Here is a 16,284-nt window from a genome sequence, read left to right on the forward strand (position 1 = left end):
AAGAGAAGCTTAACCAAGTTTAATTCTCCCCAAAGGGTCATTACAGATGTAATTCAGACCACCAGATTTTTCTCACCATCACAGGTATATATATCCCACTTAAGACACTCCTCCTTCTCTCCAATCCTTACATCTTATGGTTAAACAGGAAGTGGCTATTAAATCCTTAATACTCCCTTCAGGGGATCTGACCTGACCTCAACCCCTACGTCGCCTAATCCACAGATGTTCATCTGCTTCCCCTATAGCAATCCTTTGATCTCCTCCCGTCCACCCAGAACATTCCACAGCCACTCTGTCTTTCCACAGATCTCACTCCTTTATGTACAATGCGTCTGATCTTTAATATCTCAATGTTCAACTTTTTGAAAACAAACAGTCCCTATTGAACAAAAGCATCCTAATGTTCAATTTATATAAACTTGGAAATTACTTAAATGGACAAACGATAATAAAACATGAATTTAAAAAAACGAACAAATGGAACAAACAATTATAACAAACATTCACCGCGAGGTTTACAAACTCAGAGACTTATGGCCTCTGTTCTATAATCACACCATACACAATTTTATTTCCATCTCTCATCACACAATAAAATGCCATTCCAGCTGAATCTGCTGTCTTGTTCCATGTCAGCTTTTTGTTTCTCCACTTTCTCCTTCTGGTTCCTAAGAAAGTGATAGCAAAGACTTGGAAAGCAACAAAAACACACACATAACAGTATTAACGTGATAAGCTATGCATAATTATATATGCATGAAAAACACAGTCTGAGACCTTGACAATTCCCACTCTCTCTTCGCCTGACTATGTAACTGTTAGAAATTGTAGAAAAATGTATGAGTATCCAACCTAACAAAACTCTTGAGTCACAGGTGTCCTGAAAATTTACCATAGTGTCTGAAATGCAACCACTATCTCTTCTACTCTCACCAATGTGTAATGTTCAACTAAACCCCCATATTGTGTACAGTTAGCTGTTCTATGAGCTGCTTCTTAACACAGCACGCATCCAACCCGGAAGCCAGCTGCACCAATGTGTCGGAGGAAACACCGTGCACCCGGCAACCTTGGTTAGCGTACACTGCGCTGGTGCTCGATAAGACAAGCCCTCCCTAATCCGGACAATGCTGGGCCAATTGTGCGTTGCCCCACGGACCTCCCGATCACGGCCGGTTGTGATAGAGCCCAGAGTCTCTGGTGGCACAGCTGGCGCTGCAGTACAGCGCCCTTAACCACTGCGCCACCCGGGAGGCCCATTCTAACACATTTTCAAATCAGTTAGTCAATACATACATCATTCCCTCCTCTGGAACAATGAACACTCAGTGTTCATTCCTCTAGCAATTTACTCCAGGACATTACTGGTCTTTCTCTACCGCCACAATGTCCTTCCTGTTCATGAACAAACATTTTAAAAGGTAATTTTATGTTTGGCAATCCCAATGCTGGCGCTTGACACAATTGCTTCTTTAACTCGACAAATGCTTCCTCACACTCTGGATTCCACTCTATCCTATCATGGGGATCCTTCCCCCCTTTCGTCAACTCTGTAAATGGCTCAGCAATTTCAGAGATTGACGGAATAAAATATCTAGCAAAATTGAAAACTCCTAAAGTTTTCATGAGCATGCGAGGAGTGTTTGGCCGTGCCAATGAACGCATTGTTTCTATCCGATCCCGAGTAATGTGTTTTCGTACCCTTAGAAATCGAAACCCCCAAATATGTTACCTCTTGCTTTGCTAGTTGTGCTTTCTCATACAATGCTTTATGACCCTGTTCTGCCAAATAGTCTACCAATGTGGTGAGTTCTCGCATATGAGTTTCTTTGTCTTTTGACGCTAATAACAAATCATCCACGTATTGTACCAACACAGAACCTCCAAATTGACACCCTTTTAACGATTGTTTCAATACAGAATGACACCAAGTGGACTATTTGTAAATCCCATTGGTACTCTACTAAAAGTTAGGTAAAACGTGATCTCATACGTCTTCCTTCACATAGAAACTGTAATCTCCTTGAACTACTTATCGATCGAATAGAGATTATACACTGCTAGGTGAAAGTTCCATTCTTCCTAATCTCAAAATAATTAGTTGTTGCTCTTTTGAAAAAGATGCAAACTCTTGTATTGCAGCATTTCCTTTGAATGCAGTAGGTTCCAGCATCACCTTACACTCATTCTTCCAATGCTCCATATTCCCACGTCTAAAACAGGGAGCTAACCCCCGGTGCCTTATCACAGGGTCGCTACCCTTCCCTCTCTGTTTCCTTATCTTATTTGGGCCTTAAAAACTATAGGTAGTGAATTTCTCTATGGCCCTATTAACCCCTCGCACATCTGCGAGGTGAGCGGAGTTATATTCCACTCTCAAAACACCGTCTTGAATTAAATCTACCACCCCCGCAATACCGTTTTGATCACAGGGTTCAAACCTGCCAACAAAATTTATCAATACACTCCCATTCCCAGTCCTTCTATAGTAGTGTACTGGTACTCATTCTGGGTTTATCGTGATGCATTTTTTGTTGATAGAATGCTGACATCAAAATGTTGGTATATTGAGCTTTTGATTCTGGTTTTATGTCCTTGTGCCAAGTCATAATTGCCTCCCTGTATTCTTTATTTGATTTGAATTCTCCGTCAGCAGGAAAATGTTGTCCAATTTGATCTAATTTGCTCAATTATTCTCATATTCCAGCAGAATTGGTGGAATAATCATGCGCTTCTTTCAGCACCTCCATGGCTTTATTAAAATCTGCTAGCTCTATATTACAGGGAGAATCGGAGCCGTTTGTCGCCATAATAGTTATTATTCCCTAAACACTGGAGAATACGGATTACTTAATGGTGTCGTGTCTTTGGCTATGCCGGATTAAGTGATATGACATGCTATTCTATAAAATAATTTATCCGTCATTAATATTACCTGATTGAGCTAATCATGTAAATGTAATTAACTAGAGAGTCGGGGCACCACAAAATAATATTTATAGAGCTGTTTTCTTCGGAATAAACTCTGAAAGACCTAGTAATATTTTACATCAATAGCAGTCAATATTAATCGTCACCTTAATTCAGTCTCATCTGAAAGTTGTAAATTCTTGGTTATCTGCACGAACCCTGGCTAACAAGTTGAATCAGCAATACAAAATTGGGTTTAATTATTTATTTACTAACTACCTAACTAATCACACATAATTACATATACACATAATTAATCATAACGTCATAAAGGAAAACGTCCCTAGTGGGCGGAACAGATATGACAGCTTGTTACACAAAAGAAAAGGGGCTGGGTTTGAGTGAAAGAGCGGGAAGACTGAGGAACAAAGGGCGAAGCTGTGCTATCGTAAATACAGTATCTTATGCATTCTAAATTACCACCCATTTGGAAAAGGAAAATGCAATAAATATTTACTAGGGATTTACCTCCTAGGACTTACTCTACAGGTACCAGCCTGTACGAGTTTCCCATCCGGGACTTACCATCTACCATAAAGCTACGACCGGTCGTTATACAATGGGCCTACTGAATTAAACTCAGGCTCTCCAGGTCCGTGTCCCATAATTAGTTCAGCAAACGATTCTCATCTCCCCAAGATGTTAAAATGAGTGGAAACAGATATAGGAACTAGCCTACCTTGTTTGTTGCCAGCTCTGCTCCACTGATCTGGACTCCTTGACTACAAAATGTGACGAATCCTGCCGACAACACCAACTGTTAGGTTCTTATTTATCAGAGTACAAACTCAAGGACACTAGAGAAGCTTAACCAAGTTTAATTATCCCCAAAGGGTCGTTACAGCTGTAATTCAGACCACCAGACATTTCTCACCATCACAGGTAAAAATATCCCACTTAAGACACTCCTCCTTCTCTTCAATTCTTACATCTTATGTTTAAACAGGAAGTGGGTAGTAAAACCTTATTACTCCCTTCGGGGGATCTGACCTGACCTCCTGACCTCAACCCCTACATCCCTAATCCACAGATGTTAATCTGCTTCCCCTATCTCCTCCCATCCACCCATCACATTCCACAGCCACTCTGTCTTTCTACAGATCTCACTCCTTTATATACTATGCGTCTGATCAATGTCGTTAATATCTCAATGTTCAAAATTTCGAATCCAACAGATAGCACCCATTTAGATGTGAATTAACAGGCTCTCTCTATTGTCGTCTCATTGAGACATCTGATGCATTCAATTTTAATGACTACGTCTGAAAGAAAACACACCACGTAGTGATTTTTGACCAATGTGAGGAAACGTCCCAAATGGCATCCTATTCCCTATATAGTGCATTACTTTTGGCCAGTAATTCTGGTTAAATGTAGTGCACTATCAAGGCAGTAGGGTGTAGTTTGGGATGCAACCAGTGTGTTCTTGTATGTGATCATGTTGGCTTGATTTATGGCTGTGTTCTGGTCTGGAGAGTGGACTGTCAGACTCAGCAGAATGAATGGGGTTAAATGAGATAATGACCACTATACAGAACACAGATAATGGACACAACGGACAGAACATTTCCCTGTTCTTGGAAACGAGAAGGAACAGCATCCTAAGCTTTGCCAATGAGGCCACTGGGCCATTGGGTTTGTTTGACTTGACTTTGCCCTTAACTCGCAGTGCAGTACTTTCCATATTAACCTCATCCTCAAGGTTTACTTAAAGTTAGTGAGTTCTAGGTGACTTTTCTGATTTTTAAATGAGGAAGGCTTAACTTCAGTCCCTAGAAGGTGGCCAATGTAATAATATAATTACTTCTGATGCCCTTTAATAGCCACTCTTGTTGCTCAATTAAACATCAAAGTGGAAAGAAAATCAGCCCACTATGGAGCTTTAACTTATGGGCAGGTGGGACAGTAGCGTCCAACCTGGCCAACATCTGGTGAAATTGCAGAGCTCGAATTTCAAATTACAGAAATATTAATATTCAACATTTATGATAATACAAGTATTATACATCAAAATAAAGCTTAACTTCTTATTAATCCAGCCGCTGTGTCAGATTTCAAAAAGGCTTTACGGCGAAAGCATGAAAAACATTTTTCAACCAGACAGGTGCGACACGAAAGTCAGAAATAGCGATATAATAAATGCATTACCTTTGAAGATCTTCTGTTGGCACTCCAGGTACATCACAAATGGTCCTTTTGTTTGATAAAGTCCTTCTTTATATCCATAAAAACTCAGTTTAGCTGGCGAGCTTCACCATTAAAGCGCCATAGCCACCAGTTTCCCTCCTTCAAAATGCACACAAAATGAATCCCAAACGTTACCAATAAACTTATCCTAACAAGTCAAACAATGTTTATAATCAAACCTCAGGTACCCTAATACATAAATAAACTATTCAATTTAAGACGGAGAATAGTATGTTCATTACCGGAGATAAATAACAAAGAACGCACTTTCACCCACGCGCATGGAAACACTACAGCCAAAATGGGAGCCACTTAGAAAAACTACAACTTCTAGCTAATTTTTTCAAAGAACAGCCTGAAACTCTTTCTAAAGACTGTTGGCATCTAGTGGAAGCCGACTATGGAGCTTTAATGACTATGGAGCTTTAATGACTATGGGGTTTAAATAACTATGGAGCGTTAATGACTATTGAACTTTAATGACTATGGAGCTTTATTGACTATGAAGCTTTAATGACTATGGAGTTTTAATGACTATTGAACTTTAATGACTATGGAGCTTTAATGACTATGGAGCTTTAATGACTATTGAGCTTTAATGACTATGGAGCTTTAATGACTATGGAGCTTTAATGACGATGGGGTTTTAATGACTATGGAGCTTTATTGACTATGAAGCTTTAATGACTATGGAGCTTTGATGACAATGGTGGCTATGGAGCTTTAATGACTATGGTGACTATGGAGCTTTAATGACTATGGTGACTATGGAGCTTTAATGACTATGGAGCTTTAATGACTATTGATCTTTATTGACTATGGAGCTTTAATGACTATTGATCTTGATTGACTATGGAGCTTTAATGACTATTGAACTTTGGAGCTTTATTGACTATGAAGCTTTAATGACCATGGAGCTTTAATGACTATGGAGCTTTAATGACTATGGGGTTTAAATGACTATGAAGCTTTAATGACTATTGAACTTTAATGACTATGGAGCTTTAATGACTATGGAGCTTTAATGACTATTTAGCTTGAATGACTATTGATCTTTAATCACTATTGATCTTTAATGACTATGGATCTTTAATGACAATGGTGGCTATGGAGCTTTAATGACTATGGTGACTATGGAGCTTTAATGACTATGGTGACTATGGAGCTTTAATGACTATGGAGCTTTAATGACTATGGAGCTTTAATGACTATTGATCTTTATTGACTATGGAGCTTTAATGACTATTGATCTTTATTGACTATGGAGCTTTAATGACTATTGTACTTGAATGACTATTGAGCTTTAACGACTATGGAGCTTTAATGACTATGGGGTTTTAATGACTATGGAGCTTTAATGACTATTGAGCTTTAATGACTATGTAGTTTTAATGACTATTGAGCTTTAATGACTATTTAGCTTGAATGACTATTGATCTTTAATCACTATTGATCTTTAATGACTATGGATCTTTAATGACAATGGGGTTTTAATGACTATGGAGCTTTATTGACTATGAAGCTTTAATGACTATGGAGCTTTGATGACTATGGTGACTATGGAGCTTTAATGACTATGGAGCTTTAATGACTATTGATCTTTATTGACTATGGAGCTTTAATGACTATTGATCTTGATTGACTATGGAGCTTTAATGACTATTGAACTTGGAGCTTTATTGACTATGAAGCTTTAATGACCATGGAGCTTTAATGACTATGGAGCTTTAATGACTATGGGGTTTAAATGACTATGGGGTTTTAATGACTATGGAGCTTTAATGACTATGGGGTTTTAATGACTATGGAGCTTTAATGACTATTGAGCTTTAATGACTATGTAGTTTTAATGACTATTGAGCTTTAATGACTATTTAGCTTGAATGACTATTGATCTTTAATCACTATGGAGCTTTAATGACTATGGAGCTTTAATGACTATTGAGCTTTAATGACTATGTAGTTTTAATGACTATTGAGCTTTAATGACTATTTAGCTTGAATGACTATTGATCTTTAATCACTATTGATCTTTAATGACTATGGATCTTTAATGACAATGGTGGCTATGGAGCTTTAATGACTATGGTGACTATGGAGCTTTAATGACTATGGTGACTATGGAGCTTTAATGACTATGGAGCTTTAATGACTATGGAGCTTTAATGACTATTGATCTTTATTGACTATGGAGCTTTAATGACTATTGATCTTTATTGACTATGGAGCTTTAATGACTATTGATCTTTATTGACTATGGAGCTTTAATGACTATTGTACTTGAATGACTATTGAGCTTTAACGACTATGGAGCTTTAATGACTATGGGGTTTTAATGACTATGGAGCTTTAATGACTATTGAACTTTAATGACTATTGAGCTTTAATGACTATGGAGCTTTAATGACTATGGAGCTTTAATGACTATGGAACTTTAAGACTATTGAACTTTAATGACTATGGAACTTAATGACTATTGAACTTTAATGACTATTTAGCATTAATGACTATTGATCTTTAATCACTATTGATCTTTAATGACTATGGAGCTTTAATGACTATGGTGACTATGGAGCTTTAATGACAATGGTGGCTATGGAGCTTTAATGACTATGGAGCTTTAATGACTGTTGAACTTTAATGACTATGGAGCTTTATTGACTATGAAGCTTTAATGACTATGGAGCTTTAATGAATATTGAACTTTAATGACTATGGAGCTTGAATAACTATGGGGTTTTAATGACTATGGAGCTTTAATGACTATGGGGTTTAAATGACTATTGAACTTTAATGACTATGGAGCTTTAATAACTATGGGGTTTTAATGACTATGGAGCTTTAATGACTATGGGGTTTAAATGACTATGGAGCTTTAATGACTATGGAGCTTTAATGACTATGGGGTTTAAATGACTATGGAGCTTTAATGACTATGGAGCTTTAATGACTATTGTACTTTAATGACTATTGAGCTTTAATGACTATGGAGCTTCAATGACTATGGGGTTTTAATGACTATGGAGCTTTAATGACTATTGAACTTTAATGACTAATGAGCTTAATGACTATTGAATTTTAATGACTATGGGGTTTAAATGACTATGGAGCTTTAATGACTATTGAACTTTAATGACTATGGAGCTTTAATGACTATGGAGCTGTAATGACTATTGTACTTTAATGACTATTGAGCTTTAATGACTATGGAGCTTTAATGACTATGGAGCTTTAATGACTATTGAGTTTTATTGACTATGGAGCTTTAATGACTATTGAACTTTAATGACTATGGAGCTTTAATGACTATGGTGACTATGGAGCTTTAATGACTATGGTGACTATGGAGCTTTAATGACTATGGAGCTTTAATGACTATGGAGCTTTAATGACTATTGATCTTTATTGACTATGGAGCTTTAATGACTATTGATCTTTATTGACTATGGAGCTTTAATGACTATTGTACTTGAATGACTATTGAGCTTTAATGACTATGGAGCTTTAATGACTATGGGGTTTTAATGACTATGGAGCTTTAATGACTATTGAGCTTTAATGACTATGTAGTTTTAATGACTATTGAGCTTTAATGACTATTTAGCTTGAATGACTATTGATCTTTAATCACTATTGATCTTTAATGACTATGGATCTTTAATGACAATGGGGTTTTAATGACTATGGAGCTTTATTGACTATGAAGCTTTAATGACTATGGAGCTTTGATGACTATGGTGACTATGGAGCTTTAATGACTATGGAGCTTTAATGACTATTGATCTTTATTGACTATGGAGCTTTAATGACTATTGATCTTGATTGACTATGGAGCTTTAATGACTATTGAACTTGGAGCTTTATTGACTATGAAGCTTTAATGACCATGGAGCTTTAATGACTATGGAGCTTTAATGACTATGGGGTTTAAATGACTATGGGGTTTTAATGACTATGGAGCTTTAATGACTATGGGGTTTTAATGACTATGGAGCTTTAATGACTATTGAGCTTTAATGACTATGTAGTTTTAATGACTATTGAGCTTTAATGACTATTTAGCTTGAATGACTATTGATCTTTAATCACTATGGAGCTTTAATGACTATGGAGCTTTAATGACTATTGAGCTTTAATGACTATGTAGTTTTAATGACTATTGAGCTTTAATGACTATTTAGCTTGAATGACTATTGATCTTTAATCACTATTGATCTTTAATGACTATGGATCTTTAATGACAATGGTGGCTATGGAGCTTTAATGACTATGGTGACTATGGAGCTTTAATGACTATGGTGACTATGGAGCTTTAATGACTATGGAGCTTTAATGACTATGGAGCTTTAATGACTATTGATCTTTATTGACTATGGAGCTTTAATGACTATTGATCTTTATTGACTATGGAGCTTTAATGACTATTGATCTTTATTGACTATGGAGCTTTAATGACTATTGTACTTGAATGACTATTGAGCTTTAACGACTATGGAGCTTTAATGACTATGGGGTTTTAATGACTATGGAGCTTTAATGACTATTGAACTTTAATGACTATTGAGCTTTAATGACTATGGAGCTTTAATGACTATGGAGCTTTAATGACTATGGAACTTTAAGACTATTGAACTTTAATGACTATGGAACTTAATGACTATTGAACTTTAATGACTATTTAGCATTAATGACTATTGATCTTTAATCACTATTGATCTTTAATGACTATGGAGCTTTAATGACTATGGTGACTATGGAGCTTTAATGACAATGGTGGCTATGGAGCTTTAATGACTATGGAGCTTTAATGACTGTTGAACTTTAATGACTATGGAGCTTTATTGACTATGAAGCTTTAATGACTATGGAGCTTTAATGAATATTGAACTTTAATGACTATGGAGCTTGAATAACTATGGGGTTTTAATGACTATGGAGCTTTAATGACTATGGGGTTTAAATGACTATTGAACTTTAATGACTATGGAGCTTTAATAACTATGGGGTTTTAATGACTATGGAGCTTTAATGACTATGGGGTTTAAATGACTATGGAGCTTTAATGACTATGGAGCTTTAATGACTATGGGGTTTAAATGACTATGGAGCTTTAATGACTATGGAGCTTTAATGACTATTGTACTTTAATGACTATTGAGCTTTAATGACTATGGAGCTTCAATGACTATGGGGTTTTAATGACTATGGAGCTTTAATGACTATTGAACTTTAATGACTAATGAGCTTAATGACTATTGAATTTTAATGACTATGGGGTTTAAATGACTATGGAGCTTTAATGACTATTGAACTTTAATGACTATGGAGCTTTAATGACTATGGAGCTGTAATGACTATTGTACTTTAATGACTATTGAGCTTTAATGACTATGGAGCTTTAATGACTATGGAGCTTTAATGACTATTGAGTTTTATTGACTATGGAGCTTTAATGACTATTGAACTTTAATGACTATGGAGCTTTATTGACTATAAAGCTTTAATGACTATGAAGCTTTAATGACTATTGAACTTTAATGACTATGGAGCTTTAATGACTATGGAGCTTTAATGACTATGGAGCTTTAATGACTATGGGGTTTAAATGACTATGGAGCTTTAATGACTATTGAACTTTAATGACTATGGAGCTTTAATGACTGTGGAGCTTTAATGACTATGGGGTTTAAATGACTATGGAGCTTTAATGACTATGAACTTTAATGACTATGGAGCTTTAATGACTGTGGAGCTTTAATGACTATGGGGTTTAAATGACTATGGAGCTTTAATGACTATTGAACTTTAATGACTATTGAACTTTAATGACTGTGGACTTTGGAGCTTTTGTCTTTAATCCAACTCTCAGCGAGTGCCTCCAGTCTTCAGGTGATGACGTCATTTAATGGAAACTTAATAATAATCATGTGCTGACAGTCAGGTCCTATAAGTCAAAACTATGGCTCTTAATAGAATCAGTACTATTCATTGTATTTTCTGCATATCGTCATATCACACACAGAGTAATTTAATATTGAATAGTTCCTGGGGCAAGATGAGACATCAAGTACCGCAATTGATGTTGCAGCCAAATCAAGACTTCAGATCTGTGTGACTGTGAGGTACCCTCATCACACACACACACACACACACACACACGCACGCACGCACGCACGCACGCACGCACGCACGCACACACACACACACACACACACACACACACACACACACACACACCTCCCACCCATGCAGTATTAAACTGACTGACCTGCCATTCTCAGAATCTACACTTCAAAAAAGATGATGCCCTCCAGAGAGAAGTCATGTGTGTGTTCTCTCTCTCTCTCCTGTAGTGTGTCTGCTCTGCGCTGGGTTGGCTTCTGGAGACTCCTTTAGTGCCTGAGGGCTATGAGAACCCTACACTTGAATTTCTTTTCTCCAGATGTCAAGCACGTTTTCAATCCAGCCCAAGGTAAAATATAACTTTGTTTGATTTCTGAGTATTATTTAAGGAAATGAATACTTTGAAGACCATACTCAATTTGATTTATTCATAAACATATTTCTTGTAATGAATTTACCGTCTGTTTTTATTTTCTCTGGAAACATAAGTACACAGCATTTGTCAATGCAACCCAGAATATATGCTCCCTAATTATAACCAGAAAAAAACTTTATGATTGGGAATAATTGCATGTTTTTTTAATCTGCGTAGAAAAACAACATCAATCTTTAAAAAACAACAACATGTGACATAATTAAGACTTAACATGTGATCACTTTATCCATGTCAGTCGCAAACTACCGAGGGTATACCATATTCAATAAAATAACATGTATGTTCTTTGAACATGGCACATGCTGTGTGTGATTGATATTGAGAAGCCATTTGAGATCTAACGCAGTGTGAGCACATAAACAAAATAAAATAGATTATTAAGAAACCATATTCAATCATATTAATGTATTTCTTAGTCTTCGTTTTCCCCTCGAGACTCAACAATCTGTATGTACTGTCCCACACACATACACACACGCACGCACACACACACACACACACACACACACACACACACACACACACACACACACACACACACACACACACACACACACACACACACACACACACACACACACACCCCTCTCTAGCTATATAGGCTATGCTCCCCTGGGGAGCCAGTTATATAAGAAGATCCGTTGATCAGATCACACATTGATCCCAGCACTTTCTCTCTCTGTGGAGACGACATGAAACTAGGCCCCCATTCTATTCATCCTAAATGACAACATTGACATCCTATTGACAAGACAGCACAGACTGATCTGGGATCAGGATGTAATGATGCACCACTGCATGATAACCTCCAGGAGTCACACTCAATACAATATGCTCTCTATTTGAAAATCCGTTGTAAACACACTGGTTAAGTTAGCAGGCCTGCTTTATGTCTGTGTTCTATTATGATGGAGCTGCTTGTCAATCAAAAGGGCTATATATTGTAGATGCTTCAGAAATAATTAATTCAAGTAAATGTTATGCTATTTAAAGGGGTTACGCTACTTTTGACAAAGGCCAGATAAAAGGACTTTCTACAGCTCCTTTAATGTAGTATGTGTCTGCTTATAAATAATTGGTGATCCATCTATGTAGTGCTTATGAATACTTAATGAAAGCTCAATTAAGCCTTGATAATTGGTTTAAGTGTGCCTGAACTACCTCCTGGTGCTGACCATGAGCAAGGGGAAATGCCTAGTGAATCATCTCTTGTGAATTCCTTTTGGTATTCACTCCTAGTACCCTCACACTGCTCCAAGCGATAGCACTTTCGCCAAGTAAACAGTAATTCGTAGTATTATTTAGTAATTGCAGATCAATGCTACTTTGTTCCTTTTCTTCCGGTCTACCTTTTCACCCTCCATCCTTTGTGTGGTTGTTATGACTGCGCCTCAAGGCAAGGTTTTTGAAATGATTAGTTCTAAGAATCTTATGTGTCTCCTTCATCTCATGAAAGAGAGGTATGTAGTTGTACACACACAACTCTAACCTCATCTAATAGTTGCCTTCAGATGGGACAACTTGCTATAGGCTCTCTCTACTTGGCTCTGTACAATCAACAACATCGCAACATGAGGCTCTCTAACACCAATCAACACAGGAACTGCAACTGGTGTGTATTTATGAGTCATTGTCAGCTGCTTCCCTCTCTTCCTGTTAAGCATTGGTCCATTACAAACTCAGCCTGCCTGTCAGAATTATATTCTGCAATGTGAGCACGCTGATCAGACCATTTGTTAAAGCCCATGGAACCATAGTTATCCTCTCTCCAAACTCCTCTCTAAAACAACGGCTGTAATGAAGAGTTTCTGCCTAGCAACAAAGGAAGAGGAACACAGACTGGCTGCATCCCAAATGGCACCTTCATCCCAATATAGTGCATTACTTTTGACCAGCACCCATGACATTGACGAACCAGCTGAATCCAGGTGAAAGCTATGATCCCTTATTGATGTCACTTGTTAAATCCACTTCAATCAATGTAGATGAAGGGGAGGAGACAGGTTAATGAATGCTTTTTAAGCCTTGATACAATTGAGACATGGATTGTGTATGTGTGCCATTCAGAGGGTGAATGGACAAGACAAAATATGTAATTGCCTTTGAACGGGGTATGGTCATAGGTGCCAGGTGCACCGGTTTGAGTGTGTCAAGAACTGCCTCGTGGGTGGGTACAACTCAATATTAGGAAGGTGTTCTGAGGGAAAGGGGGGGGTACGGCTCAATATTAGGAAGGTGTTCTGAGGGAAAGAGGGGTACAACTCAATATTAAGGAGGTGTTCTGAGGAAAGGGGGTCAACTCAATATTAGGGAGGTGTTCTGAGGGAAAGGGGGGGGTACAACTCAATATTAGGGAGGTGTTCTGAGGGAAAGGGGGGGAACAACTCAATATTAGGGAGGTGTTCTGAGGGAAAAGGGGGTACAACTCAATATTAAAAAGGTGTTCTGAGGGAAAGGAGGGGGGTACAACTCAATATTAGGAAGGTGTTCTGAGGGAAAGAAGGGGGTACAACTCAATATTAGGAAGGTGTTCTGAGGGAAAGGAGGGGGGTACAACTCAATATTAGGAAGGTGATCTGAGGGAAAGAGGGGTCAACTCAATATTAGGAAGGTGATCTGAGGAAAAGAGGGGTACAACTCAATATTAGGAAGGTGTTCTGAGGAAAAGAGGGTACAACTCAATATTAGGAAGGTGTTCTGAGGGAAAAGGGGGGTACAACTCAATATTAAAAAGGTGTTCTGAGGGAAAGGAGGGGGGTACAACTCAATATTAGGAAGGTGTTCTGAGGAAAAGAGGGGGTACAACTCAATATTAGGAAGGTGTTCTGAGGGAAAGGAGGGGGTACAACTCAATATTAAGGAGGTGTTCTGAGGGAAAGGGGGGTCCAACTCAATATTAGGGAGGTGTTCTGAGGGAAAGGGGGGTACAACTCAATATTAGGGAGGTGTTCTGAGGGAAAGGGGGAACAACTCAATATTAGGGAGGTGTTCTGAGGGAAAGGGGGGGTACAACTCAATATTAGGAAGGTGTTCTGAGGGAAAGGAGGGGGGTACAACTCAATATTAGGAAGGTGTTCTGAGGGAAAGGAGGGTACAACTCAATATTAGGAAGGTGTTCTGCGGGAAAGGAGGGTACAACTCAATATTAGGAAGGTGTTCTGAGGGAAAGGGGGGATACAACTCAATATTAGGAAGGTGTTCTGCGGGAAAGGAGGGTACAACTCAATATTAGGAAGGTGTTCTGAGGGAAAGGAGGGTACAACTCAATATTAGGAAGGTGTTCTGAGGAAAAGAGGGGTACAACTCAATATTAGGAAGGTGTTCTGAGGGAAAGGAGGGTACAACTCAATATTAGGAAGGTGTTCTGAGGAAAAGAGGGGTACAACTCAATATTAGGAAGGTGTTCTGCGGGAAAGGAGGGTACAACTCAATATTAGGAAGGTGTTCTGAGGGAAAGGAGGGTACAACTCAATATTAGGAAGGTGTTCTGAGGGAAAGGAGGGTACAACTCAATATTAGGAAGGTGTTCTGAGGGAAAGGGGGGATACAACTCAATATTAGGAAGGTGTTCTGAGGGAAAGGAGGGGTACAACTCAATATTAGGAAGGTGTTCTGAGGGAAAGGGGGGGTACAACTCAATATTAGGAAGGTGTTCTGAGGGAAAGGAGGGGGGGTACAACTCAATATTAGGAAGGTGTTCTGAGGGAAAAGAGGGGGTACAACTCAATATTAGGGAGGTGTTCTGAGGGAAAGGGGGGGTACAACTCAATATTAGGGAGGTGTTCTGAGGGAAAGGGGGAACAACTCAATATTAGGGAGGTGTTCTGAGGGAAAAGGGGGTACAACTCAATATTAAAAAGGTGTTCTGAGGGAAAGGAGGGGGGGTACAACTCAATATTAGGAAGGTGTTCTGAGGGAAAGAAGGGGGGTACAACTCAATATTAGGAAGGTGTTCTGAGGGAAAGGGGGGGTACAACTCAAGATTAGGAAGGTGTTCTGAGGGAAAGGAGGGTACAACTCAATATTAGGAAGGTGTTCTGAGGGAAAGGGGGGATACAACTCAATATTAGGAAGGTGTTCTGAGGGAAAGGGGGGATACAACTCAATATTAGGAAGGTGTTCTGCGGGAAAGGAGGGATACAACTCAATATTAGGAAGGTGTTCTGAGGGAAAGGGGGGTACAACTCAATATTAGGAAGGTGTTCTGCGGGAAAGGAGGGTACAACTCAATATTAGGAAGGTGTTCTGAGGGAAAGGAGGGTACAACTCAATATTAGGAAGGTGTTCTGAGGGAAAGGAGGGTACAACTCAATATTAGGAAGGTGTTCTGAGGGAAAGGAGGGGGGGTACAACTCAATATTAGGAAGGTGTTCTGAGGGAAAAGGGGGGTACAACTCAATATTAGGAAGGTGTTCTGAGGGAAAGGGGGGGGTACAACTCAATATTAGGAAGGTGTTTTCTGAATGCTTTGTACACTCAGTGTAGATGCCATTCATCTGTTGCATGCTGCATCTGAGGCCCCCTGCTGGGAAACTTTATATTGCACCCTACTGGGAATCTTTATA

This window comes from Oncorhynchus masou, chromosome 5 (genome assembly GCF_036934945.1).
Source record: "Oncorhynchus masou masou isolate Uvic2021 chromosome 5, UVic_Omas_1.1, whole genome shotgun sequence".
Taxonomy (NCBI): domain Eukaryota; kingdom Metazoa; phylum Chordata; class Actinopteri; order Salmoniformes; family Salmonidae; genus Oncorhynchus; species Oncorhynchus masou.